The 12,389-nt window shown below is 38.0% G+C and overlaps 1 protein-coding gene across 11 annotated transcripts in view; it reads right to left on the bottom strand.

The window, feature by feature from the left end:
* The window catches only part of LOC138746083 (suppressor of tumorigenicity 7 protein), a 152,720-nt gene that overhangs the window by 58,008 nt on the left and 82,323 nt on the right, over window positions 1–12,389 (bottom strand). Inside the window, exon 1 of one of the 11 annotated variants that reach the window (XM_069903881.1) lies at window positions 8,465–8,581. The exons of the other annotated variants lie outside the window; for them this stretch is intronic. The gene's annotated coding sequence lies outside the window, so the exon portion shown is untranslated. Of the gene's footprint in view, window positions 1–8,464; window positions 8,582–12,389 lie in introns of those variants that run through there. 11 annotated transcript variants of the gene reach the window in all.

The raw sequence follows: 12,389 nt of genomic DNA, 5'->3' as shown, positions 1-12,389 counted from the left end.
CGGGGAAAGATCCACTAACGCCAGCATCGTATAGACCAATATCTCTACTTAACACAGATTATATAATAGCTAAACTATTAGCAAACAGATTGGCCGACTGTGTACCAAAAATAGTAAAACTAGATCAAACTGGATTTATTAAGAAAAGACGAACAATGGACAATATCTGTAAGTTCATTAACTTAATCCATGCAGTATAAGGAAACAAGACGCCAACAGTGGCAGTTGCCTGAGACGCAGAGAAAGCCTTTGACAGAGTAGAATGGAGTTATTTATTCAAAGTACTACAGAAGTTCAACCTACCAGAGAAATATATTAATTGGATTAAAGCATTATATAAGGGATCATTGGCGAAGGTGACAGTAAATGGATATATATTGAACCAATTTAAATTAAGCAGGTCAACAAGGCATTGATGTCCACTATCTCCCTCACTGTTTGCATTAGCTCTAGAACCACTGGCAGAACTGATAAGAACAGAAAATAAAAGAAGAGGGATGAAAATAAAAGAGAAGGAATATAAAATCAGTCTATTTGCAGATGATGTCATAGTATACTTAACAGAACCAGAAATATCAATAAAAGAATTACATAAGAAATTGAAGGACTATGGAGAAGTATTGGGGTACAAGATCAACGCAAATAAAAGTGAAGTGATGCCAATGAATAATGTGGATTTCACAAAGTTTAAGAAAGAATCACCATTTAAATGGGAAACACAAGCAATCCGAAACCTAGGTATACAACTAGATAATAATCTAGGCCATCTATACAAACTAAATTATCAGCCATTAATGAAGAAATTACAAGACGACTTAGAACATTGGAAGGATTTACCACTAACACTGATAGAAAGAGTAAATTGCATTAAAATGAATATCTTCCCAAGGATACAATACCTATTCCAATCATTACCAATTCACTTAACAGAGAAATTCTTCAAGGAGCTAAAGAAAATAATAAGGAAATTCTTATGGAAAGGGGGGAAAACGAGGATAGCGCTAGATAAATTAACAGAATGGTACAAACAAGGGGGCTTACAGCTACCAAACTTTAAGAATTATTATAGAGCAGCACAATTAAGATACCTATCAGATTTTTATGAAACAAGGGAAAAACCAGATTGGACCATATCAGAGCTAGATAAAATAGGGGAGAAGTTACCTGAACATATACTATATAAGTGGGATGAAAAGCTGGTGCAACATAGGAATTCACCAGTACTGCACCATCTGCTCAACATTTGGAAGAAGATTCACGAAGAAAGGAATAAAACAAATTATCAACTACCAAAATTAATATTGACGCAAAATCAACTAATCCCTTTCACAATAGATAACTTTTCCTTTCGAGAATGGGAGAGAAAAGGGATCAAAAGAATAGAAAATTGTTTTTTGGGAAATAAATTATTATCTTTTGAACAAATGAAGTACAAATATGGTATAACTCACGGTACAATGTTTGCATACCACCAACTGAAAACCTACTTGAAGGACAAATTGGGAAGCAGGCTGAGGTTACCAGAAGGAAGCAATTTTGAATATGTGATTACAGACACAATGATAATTAAAAGATTTATAACAAACATGTACATCAAACTGCAAGAGAAAGAGAACGAGGAAACAAGCTGTAAATCCAAACAAAAATGGGAACAAGACCTAAACATAAAGATAAAGAATGAAACATGGGAAAAGCTATGTTCCGGAACTATGAGAAATACAATAAACACGAGGTTACGCATGATACAATATAACTGGTTACACAGGCTATTCACCACGCCCCAAAAGTTAAATAAATGGGACCCAACAGTATCAGACAGATGTTTTTACTGTAAGAAGGAAACGGGAACAACAGTACATGCAATTTGGGCATGTGAGAAAGTGGAAAAGTTTTGGGAAGATCTAAACCAGGCATTAAATAAAATCACAAAAAGCAACATACCAAAAAATCCAGAGATCTTTCTTCTAAGTAATATAAGAAGTAAAGAACTTGGACTCGACTTGGATGGAGCATAAAAAAGATTTATTATGATAGCCGAAGCTGTAGCAAAAAATGTACTATGTCAACCTAGAAATTAGAAGATAGCCTGAGAATACAGCAATGTTACATAGAATTGAATAAATGTATTCCATTGGAAAAAATAACATTTAATTTAAGAAATAACATCACAGTATTCGAACAAAATTTGGGAACCGTACATGGAACACAACAGAGAAGTCCTACCGCGGACCTCCACCACCTAAAATGACAGAAGGAGAAGAAGACGAGATGAACTGACCCAGTGTATAAAAGTAGATGACACAAATTTCTTGTTTATTTTCATTGTGTGATGACATTGTTTAATGGGTTTAATGTATCATATATGTTGAACGTTGAGTGAGTGGGGAGGGGGGTGAACGAGGGAGGGAAGGGAGGGGGGGAAAGGGGAGAAAATGACACTGTGTATATTCAAGAGGGAAATGTTTGTGTGTATTTTGGTCAGTATGGTTCATAGTGTGAAAAATTTAAAAAAAAGGTATTTGTCCAGGAAATTGTTATTTAAAATCCAATAGTTTTATGATTATCATTACGAATACTAGCTTTTAAGTCTAGATACTTTTAATTAACTTATCTCTTGATGCCAGTCCAGTAATTTAACAACTATGCCATTATACCCAATAGTCTTAATTATTGTCAATCAACCTCTCCGGCAGTGTAAATTAACAATCATGTGAGAAGTCTCATTTCTTTAACTTTGTACTTTTCAAGGCAATCTTTAAAAATGTAGTTTTAAATCTAATTTTTTTTGTACCTCTTCCTTCTCTTAATAAAAACATTCCATCTTTATTTTTTTCTGTACTTGGTTGAACAATGACTTCCTCCACTCTGCTTTTACTCTCTTCCTGCAGATTTTGTCTGTTTATTTCCCCATCCCTGCTAAAGTTACATTTTATTGGCTTCCCATTTCTCTCAGGCCCCACATTCTGATACAAAATTCTTGTGAGTTGCACGTCTAATTAACAACAGATGTTGGGAGATGCCCTGGTACAGCATCATCTGATCCAATGGTTCTGATCCAAACGTCAGCCTTCCCACAGTGCATTGCTGAAGAAGTGTTTAAATTTATCTTGAGAAGCAGTGTCACTGGAAATGCTTCAAAAGCTGCATGATACTCAAAAGCAAAAGAACATGAATATAAAATTACCACAGTAATATACTGCTTAAACTATTTTGTTGCAGCAGACTTTTAAGAAACATCTCTCTGCTAATTATTGGTACACTTGTATGATTATAAATGAGTCAAATAGAAAAATCATCGGTGCGACTAAACACTTGTAAATTGAAAAGGCCAAGATGGCATTTAACACCAACAATCCAATGGATTACGACTCCTGTGAAAATTGGCACAATGTGATACTTTAATAAATTGTGTCTGGACAAAAACACATCGACTTGATGTAATAAATAAAACACTTAATAAAACTGTTAATAACAAAGCCTCTTCTACTTGGAGCTTGATAGAAATAATCCAGTTTACGACATTAATTTAACACTTACAATCTGTCTAATTTTCACATTGTTGTACTCTATCACAGCTCTGTGGATTTGGTTTGCCTCCAATCTCATGGATAGTTGGCTTAATCTGTTGCCTGAACCAGCTCAGCATCGTCAAACGTACGTTTTACAAGAGTTTGTTCCTAGTCCATGACTGTTTAATGTTGTCAGTATCCTTGATAATCAGGCAAATCTTAACTGATAATTTTCATGATTCTATTATTTATTTAGCTAATTCTCTCAAAATGGAAAAAGTACCTCCTTCTGAACCAATTCATTGAATGCTTTTGTTGAACATCAGGTAGATAAAAATAAGAAGACTTAGCCAAGTATTTAGTCTAAACAGTTAGTCTCTCCAAACATTAAATCTAAATGCAGTTTGCTCATTATTCTTTCCCTCAATACAAATGCGTTCATAAACGATTGTCATGGTTTAAAATTGCATACAAGCATGTTAAACAATATCAACGAAAAAAACATAAAAAAACAAACAGATAAAAATCAAAAAATAAATTTATGCAGCAGGTCAAGTAGTGTCTGTGTAAAGAGAAATAGGGTAAATACCAGATCATTCGCTCAGCAGTTCAAGGGAATAAAAGTCCCTCTCTCATTCTTTGTTGACTCAATGATCATTTGAAACTTGATCTCCAAATATAGGCAGAAGTATACAATCCAGAGATCACTGGGGGATCAGATGTGTAGAGGGTGAGCAAATGTAAGTTCTTGGGAGTCACCATCTCAGAGGATCTTTTCCTGGACCCAACACATTAAAGGCATTGTGAAGAAAGCAAGTCAGGACCTCTACCTCCTCAAGAGTTTGCGAAGGTTTTGTGTGACACCAGAAACCCTCGCCCACAGAAAAAGAATCTCAGGGTTGTATGTGATGTCATGTATGTACTCTGACAATAAATATGAAATCTGAAGTTTGAAAACTGTTAGAGTCCGAAGAGAGAAAGTCAGAAAGGGAGAGATTGGTGCACCTTTTCAGCACCGACTCCAAGTTAAGTATCCCTCAAATAATAAAATTGTATACAGGAGTACAAATCAGGAGTGGGTTCTTAACCTCCCGTCACCCACTAATGGGATTATTGGTACCACGGTAAACCTCAGGTTATACTGGCTGAGGTGAGTCACATCCATGTTAATGCACCCTGGGGATATTGTGGTATGCAATGATAAGGCCAATACCCGACCATTCACTAATACTGATCAGTTCCGGATGCTGGAAGAACATTATTCAATAAATGGTGAGAAAGTGAACAGCAAATGGAAGCTTCAGATTGTTCTTGCAGCCTGAACACCAGTGTTCTGCAAACCAATCTGCGCTTTGATTCTCCAACACAAAGGAGACCACATTCCTGAGCACAAATATATTACTATATTGAAAAGGCACAAATGGCAAGCTAGGAATGCAAGATTTGTCTGATGCTTATGACAGATTCATCAAGAGTGCTGTTTTAGGAAAGAAAAATCGTGTCTTTCCAGCTAGCGTTAGTAGCAGCTCCACCAATCTTTAAAGCAAGCCTAATTAATGTTAATCGCGAGAAATCCGATCCACATCAAGCCAATTACATCACTGCATTAGCTGCTTTAAGCATATTGGAGGATTTATAAAGAATTGGGTTATTTAATGATAGTGTGAAAACAAAGATTGTCGCCAACAAAAACAAACTTTGTTCAGAGACGTTTATTGAATAATGTTCTTCCAGCATCCCTAACTGACAAGTATTAATGAATGGTCTGGCGTTGGCCTTAGCATTACATTCGGCAGTGTCCCCAGAACTCATTAACATGGATGTGATTCATTTTAGCCAATATACCCTGAGGTTTACTGCGGTTACCAAATAGTGGGTGAGGGTGGGTTAGAAACCAGTCAGGATTTGTGCTCCTCTATACAATTTTAGTTCTCTCATTTATGAGATACTTGGAGGCAGTGCAGAAAATGTTCACTGACAAAGGAGGTTGCGGTATGAGGAAAGATTGAGCCTAAACTTGTAAGATTCTGAGGAGGCTGAGAGGGTAAATGTTGCAAAGATTTGCTGATGAGGTCATCTCAGGATAAAGAGTCCCTCATCTGCATCAGGAAGAAATGACTTCTCAAAATAAAAGGGACCATACTTTCCTGGGAAAGGATATCCCACAATGAGGGAAAGGAACAGAGGGGTTTGAGTATATGGAAATGGATGATAAAGTCAATAAGAGCATAAACATAAAGTATCCACAAATAATGGATAGGTAGAAAAAATGCTATTGTTTCTTGCATTGTACTAGATGCAGCGTTTCTGGCAAGAATGAAGTCATTGACCATCACTGATAGGCTATGCCCACATGTAGCCTCCTGTAAGCTTCAAGGTTTCCAGAATGGGGAACCAGCTCCCACAGGAAGAGTTGAAGTGAAGAATATTGATGCATTTAATGAGAAGATAAGCAGCTAGAAAATGATTGGAAGAGAACACTGATGGAGTTGGATGAAGAAGAGTGGGAAGAGGGTTGAGTGGAGCTGCCACACAAGGAGTCAGGAAATAGCATGTATTACATTTCCATTCTCATTTGCATTTAGAACCATAAAACATTACAGCTCAGAAATAGGCCCCTTTGACCCTTCCAGTCTGTGCCCAACCATCTTTTTTTTGCTTGGCCCCACTGACCTGCACCCAGTCCACAGCCTTCCAATACCTCTCCCATCTATGTATCTGTCCAAATGTTAAAATTGAGCCAGCATTCACCTTTTCAGCTGGCAGCTCATTCGACACTCCCACCACTCTCTGTGTGAAGTAGCTCCCCCTGATGTTCCCCCTAAACTTTTCCCCTTTCACTCTTAATCCGTCCTCTGGTTTGTATTTCACCTACTCTCAGTGGTAAGAGCCGAGCTACATTTCCCACAATTAACAAGTTAATTCTTTAAACAAGGAAAGTAATTCCCTTGATTCAGAATACAAAAATACAATAAAGATCAAGCTCTGTGGAACTACACACTAAAAGAAAATCAGATTCCTTCCAAATGCAGATTAAAGGAGGTACTTTCAGACAGCAAAATGGCCTTGCAACTGAGCCAACTCCAAATGTATTCTTTGTAATATAAGAACTGCTGATGCAGTTTAAGGTTTATTTTATTCTTGGTAATACAGACGTCATTCGTGGAGATGGATAGCTGGGTATGGCCAGTGTTAATACCTAAAGGAAACACAGTTGGATGAAATAATTGCCTATTAATTCACAAGTAACACTAGAAATTAAGATTTTGCTTCCTGGTTAGAGCATTGACTATGTGATTAGGAAGTCATATTTCAAGCAAACTAAACTGGGCAACTGGTCATGAAAATTACCTTAAAATTTCCTATGAAGAACTGTTTTTTCAGATATAACCTATTTTTGTGATTTTCTGCCACACTTTAGAAGTGCAACATGACATTTTCTACATTCGCACTTTTACTTCTTCCCTGCTGATCCTGGTGCAGTGACGAACATTGTGAAAGGTTTCACCAGGATGTTGCGAACATGAGAAAAGCAGTATCAGGGCAATTGAAATCCATCAATACTGGCCGACTATTGTTGGACACTGACACGAGAGGCATCATTTGCTGAGTACAAACTCAGCGTCAAAACAGTTTTAGGTCAGTTGAACTAACGCAATGTGTCAGCGTCATTATGCGATTAAGGATTTTAAATTCAATAAAAGTTATTTTAATGTTTCTCCAACTTCCTACGTGATACAGCAAATCTGAAATTATCTTTGTGTTCATCTTGAGGTTGACTATCATAATCCTTAATTATTTTGCAAACCTTTTGGAAAAAAAAATTGTGATCCAGTGAATCATTCTGTGGTAGGATAACAAATATCTTGATTGAGGGAAAACTTCTGGGAAATTCATGTGTTTTCAGAGTGTACAAAGGAAATCAGGCAAGTCTGATCATCTGGGAGGCAGGACCTGGTAAGGGTATTAGTCAGTAGGGAGATAAGGGGCAGGCTGACCAGATCGGATAGAGTGAGAGTAATTCCTGTGGGAGTGCTGGAGATGACTCTGAAAGGACTCTCCTTTGCTTCTCTCTCTCTCTCTTTTACTGTGTGAGGCACTGGGCGACACTGATGGTGACTCTTTGTCTTGCAGCAGGCAGAAGGCAATTTTGTGTTCTGTACTATTACGTGACAATAAAGAAATCTTTAATCTGAGAAACACCCACACAATGGAGGGGAACAAACAGATGTTGGAGGTAGTGGTGAGGGAAGTAGAGTAATGAGGAGGAAATTGACAATTGAGAAGATGAGGGAGGAAACAGGTGTCACAGGTTTGGGGAGGAAGGAGAAGCAGCTTAAAGCTGGGGTCAGTGTTGCTTCAACAGAAGTAGCTTTCACAAATATTAGAAAGTCCTGAAAGAGAAGGACATCACTGTGCTTTTCTGGCCACTTCAACTCACTGGCTTATCCAATATAGAAGTCCTGCAAGGAAAATCACCAACTCTGGGTAACTCATAAGCCAGGGTCGGTGTCAGGACAAGTCCTAGTGGGGGACATTAGGGTAACCACGGGGGGGGGCAAAATCTGACATTCGAAAACTCTCTCAGTGGGGGTGGCGGTGCCTATCTGCCTAGCATGAACCTCCTCTGTGCAACAGTGTCGCCGCCGCCTCCTCCCTCCAACGTAACAGATAAACGTGCTGCTTATATTACGTCGAGACCAGTGACGCTTGGCGCACGTTAGGCTCACAATACCTCATTTGATGAGGTGGGGGGGGGCATTGTCCGAAAGTGGGTGGAGGTCATAATACCTTGTTGGGGGGGGGGCGATGCCCACAAATCCCCCCACTCCCCGGCGCTGACCTTGTTATAATTTTCCACTGCATCTTAGTTTTAGTTGAAACTAAGTCACATAGCATCTAGAAACATGCAATCCAACTTCGAGACCACTAAATTTCAAGTTGAAAAAACCTACCTAGGAAGATCTGGAATTTGTCAATTGTAAATAAACGTTGCTTTCTGCTCCAGAAGAGAACTTGCAACCCCTGCTGAGGGGAAAGGAAGAAAAGCGAGTGGATGTCTCCACCATATTACTTTGCCAAAAAATATTGTCAGCAGTCTGTTCTTTGGATTGCAACAGACCAGCAGCAATTTGGCATTTCCCACAGGAAATGCTCAGGATTGCAAGCTCACTGTGAACGATAATATTATGTCAGCAATGTTGTGTAAATCTCTGTGATCTTGCAAATTCTCGTCCAAAGGTCAGAAAAATCAATGGTCCTCCACAAATTGTAATGCAACCATTGAATATGTGCAATTTCATTAATTATGTCCTACAGTGATGACGGTGTTTTTAAATAAATTAATATCTCAACTTATAATATTAAAATCTGTAATTTAAGATCCTACATGTAGGTACACTATAAACAAAAAATGTGTGCATTCTGGGTCGTAAGAGTTATTTTATCTGAAATTAATCCAATTACAATTTAAGTCTTCAGAATATAGATCTAAGATGATCATATTTGCTTCATTTTTCAAAAATACAATTAAAACCCCCAGTATCCGGCACCTATGGGGATTGCTAGATGCTGGATAAGCGAATTTTACGGTTTTTTGAGATTGCGTGTTGCCTGATTGGCAAACCGACCACTAGGGGGCGCCAATTTAAAACTTTTGTGTTTTTTAAACCAATTTATTTTCCACAATTTTTTTGCCGGTTGTTTGAGGCTGTTGGTTGCTTGAATTCCAGATACAGGGATTTTACTATACTGAGCAGTATAGTCTTTTCACTTCAGCAACAAAAATGCAGAGTCCAGCAGAGACTTTGCTGCTGGAGAAGCCAAAAGGTACTCATAATAATCATTAATTTTTTCTAAATACAATCATCGGCAAAGATGTACAACAACAACTTCCAGTTATGGGGCAGAACTGAAGCTTGAATTTACATAGAGTCCTACAACACATTGTCCTTCTACAAAATGAGTCCATGCAAGGAACAAGGTGCACCAATGTCATTTTATTTTGCCCATATTCCTATCAACTTGCCCAGATTCTACCGTTCAGCTGCACACTATGGCAACTTACAGCAGCCAGTTAACCTACCAAGCTGCCACATTTGGGTTGTGGGTGGAAACCAGAACACCTGAAGGAAACTCAGACAGTCACAGGGAGAATGTACCAATTCTACACATGAAATACCAGACGTCAGGATAAAACTCGAGTCACTGGATGCGGGTATCTGCCTATCGATGACACAACTGTAATCGCATTTGTTGCACATCTTCTCGAAGCTAAATGTACATATTGTAATGCGTGTCAAAAGAACCAAAGACTTGTTGATCCAAACTAAGGCTTTTATTAACTAAAAGACTGGAGCATATCTCAAGTAGGTCGACCAGTCCAGAATGACCTGGTCTGGCTAGGAGCCATCCTTTAAGACCTGCCAGTAGGTGGTGCTACACTCTCAGCCAATCACAGTCATCCTACACTACAATCTGTACATATGTACATATACACATTGGTGATAGAATCTGTACTATCACACATACTCTCAGCAATTTCCTGCTCTTTCTCATAGTGAAATTAGCTCCAGTGTAACCACTAAGAAATTCAGGCATTTATGAGGAATTCTCTCCGTAAGATACTGAATTCTGTTGTGTATGGTCTATTAGTTTTAATAGAATACCTCTTCACAACCTCTCTGGTCCTAAAAAATAATTGCATGTGCCTTGTAATTTCCTCCGAGAAAATTTTCAAGCCAAAATAGATTTCAAAATAATAAAAGATTAAATTTTCAAATGTTTATGATATTTCATTTTCTATCAAAGCTTGCAGTGGGACATAGGATTGTGAGAAGAGTGGGCTGAATGATGCCAGATGGAATTTAATACTGATAAATGTGAGGTACTACTTTTTAGTAGGTCTATTCAGCGAAGGTCATACAAAGGGATTTAGGAATTCTGGTATCTAATTCCCTGAAAGTTAAGTCACGTGAAGATAGGGTAGTGAAGAAAGCATTTGGTATGTTGGCCTTCATAAATCAGAGTATTGAGTACAGGAGTTGGGATGTCATGTTGAAGTTGTACAAGGCATTGGTGAGACCAAATTTGGAATATAGTGTGCAACTTTGGTCACCGAATTATAGGAAGGAAGAGAGAGAGCAGAGATTTACAAGAATGTTTCCTGGGTCTGAGTTATAGGGAAAGGTTGAGTAGGCTGGGACTTTATTCCCTGGAGTGTAGAAGATTGAGGGGTGATTTGATAAAGGTATTTATAATTATGAGGGACAGATATTGGCTTTTTCCATTGAGAGTGGGGTAGATTCAAACAAGAGGACATGGATTGAGATTGAAGGGGGGAAAGTTTAGGGGAAAAATGAAAGGAAACCTTCACTTAGAGGGTGGAGGGAGTGTGGAACGAGCTTCCAGCTGAAGTAGTAGATGCGATCTCGATTTTAATATTTAAGGAAAAGCTGGATGGGTATATGGATGAGAAGGGTATGGAAGGTTATGGGCCAGGTACAGGTCAATGGGACTAGGTGGGAGAAGGTGTTCGGCATGGACTAGAAGGGGCAAACTGGCCTGTTTCTGTGCTGTAATTTTTATATTATGTTATGTTATTTTGTTTTCTGTGAGATTTTGAAAAATAACTGATAAAACCTGTTTCAGTCTATGATGTCACAGATGATGTATTCTTGGGTACTCTTGACCTGACACTGGTAGAATGGATTTCACTAAAATATTGATCACTCGACCTTTGTGGCTGGCATTCTAAGTGGCTTGCTAAGAACGCTGAGATCTAGCCTATGGATCAAAATGTTGTTTGATGTTCAATGATACTTCCAACAAAATAATTCAAATATAGAATCAGAGATTACCAGTCACTGGGTTGCAAGAAGAAGCTGGAAATCAATGAAAGAGACATAAATATAATTGAGCTACAAATTGAAATGGGTTATAGAGACTGAAAGAAAACCATGATGTGGCCAGGCAACAGAGTATCAAACCTCTATAGAATGTCTTTTAACAGTTAATTGGTCTATATTAAATTCAGATTTATATAAATTCTGAAATTAATTAGATTTAGTTAGTGGTATTTTCAATTTTAAATTTCTGTCAAATACTGTTAAAATGGAACAATCTATCCTGTTAAGCAGAGCAACATGCCTCCCACAATTAGGTTCATACGATTACTTCTAATTTTATTTAACTTGGAAAACCAATATTTAAAAAAATGCTATTGGATTTGGAAAATCTCGTCAGACAATATGAGAATAGTCAAGTGAGAGTGGAACTAGGCATCAAAAATCAGATTAAACTATATCCACTTAGAAGGTCAAACTGACGAACAATATTGTTCGATTTCAAATGACGTCATTGGTAGGATGTCAAGGAGAGAGAGAGAATGACAGATATTGACAGTAACAGAAACACAACAACAGAGAGTCAGCAGTCTGCTTACACTCTGCAGAATGGTTGGGTATAAAATGTATTATGTTTGTTCCTTGAAGAAGAACAACCTGGCACGGGCTTTAACACTTAAACAACTTTATGTTCTGAGCTGGTTGAACCAACAGCGCAACCGACTTCTGTCGTAGTCTCCATTTGGTTCCCGTGAACACTGTGTGCATTGCCTTCTGGGAAAGGTAGTTCTTTATTATAATAACACATCTTTCCCCTTTAAAAAAATACACAAACACAATACTATGTCTACATAACAAGGGTATCTACATTCCATGGCCACTCTCTTCCACCCACAACATTCAATCAGTCTCTGAGGTGGTTTAACAGATCTTTTTGGGGTCTGGAATGTGTTTCCACTGGTGCATCACTTGCATTTGCTGCATTAGTATTTGTGTCTTTCTGTGAACTTTTTTTCTACATGTGCTGGGCCCTTCT

This window comes from Narcine bancroftii, chromosome 11 (assembly GCF_036971445.1).
Source record: "Narcine bancroftii isolate sNarBan1 chromosome 11, sNarBan1.hap1, whole genome shotgun sequence".
NCBI lineage: Eukaryota > Metazoa > Chordata > Chondrichthyes > Torpediniformes > Narcinidae > Narcine > Narcine bancroftii.
The sequence above is the reverse complement of the archived record's forward strand: the minus strand, read 5'-3'. Positions and strand labels throughout refer to the sequence as shown.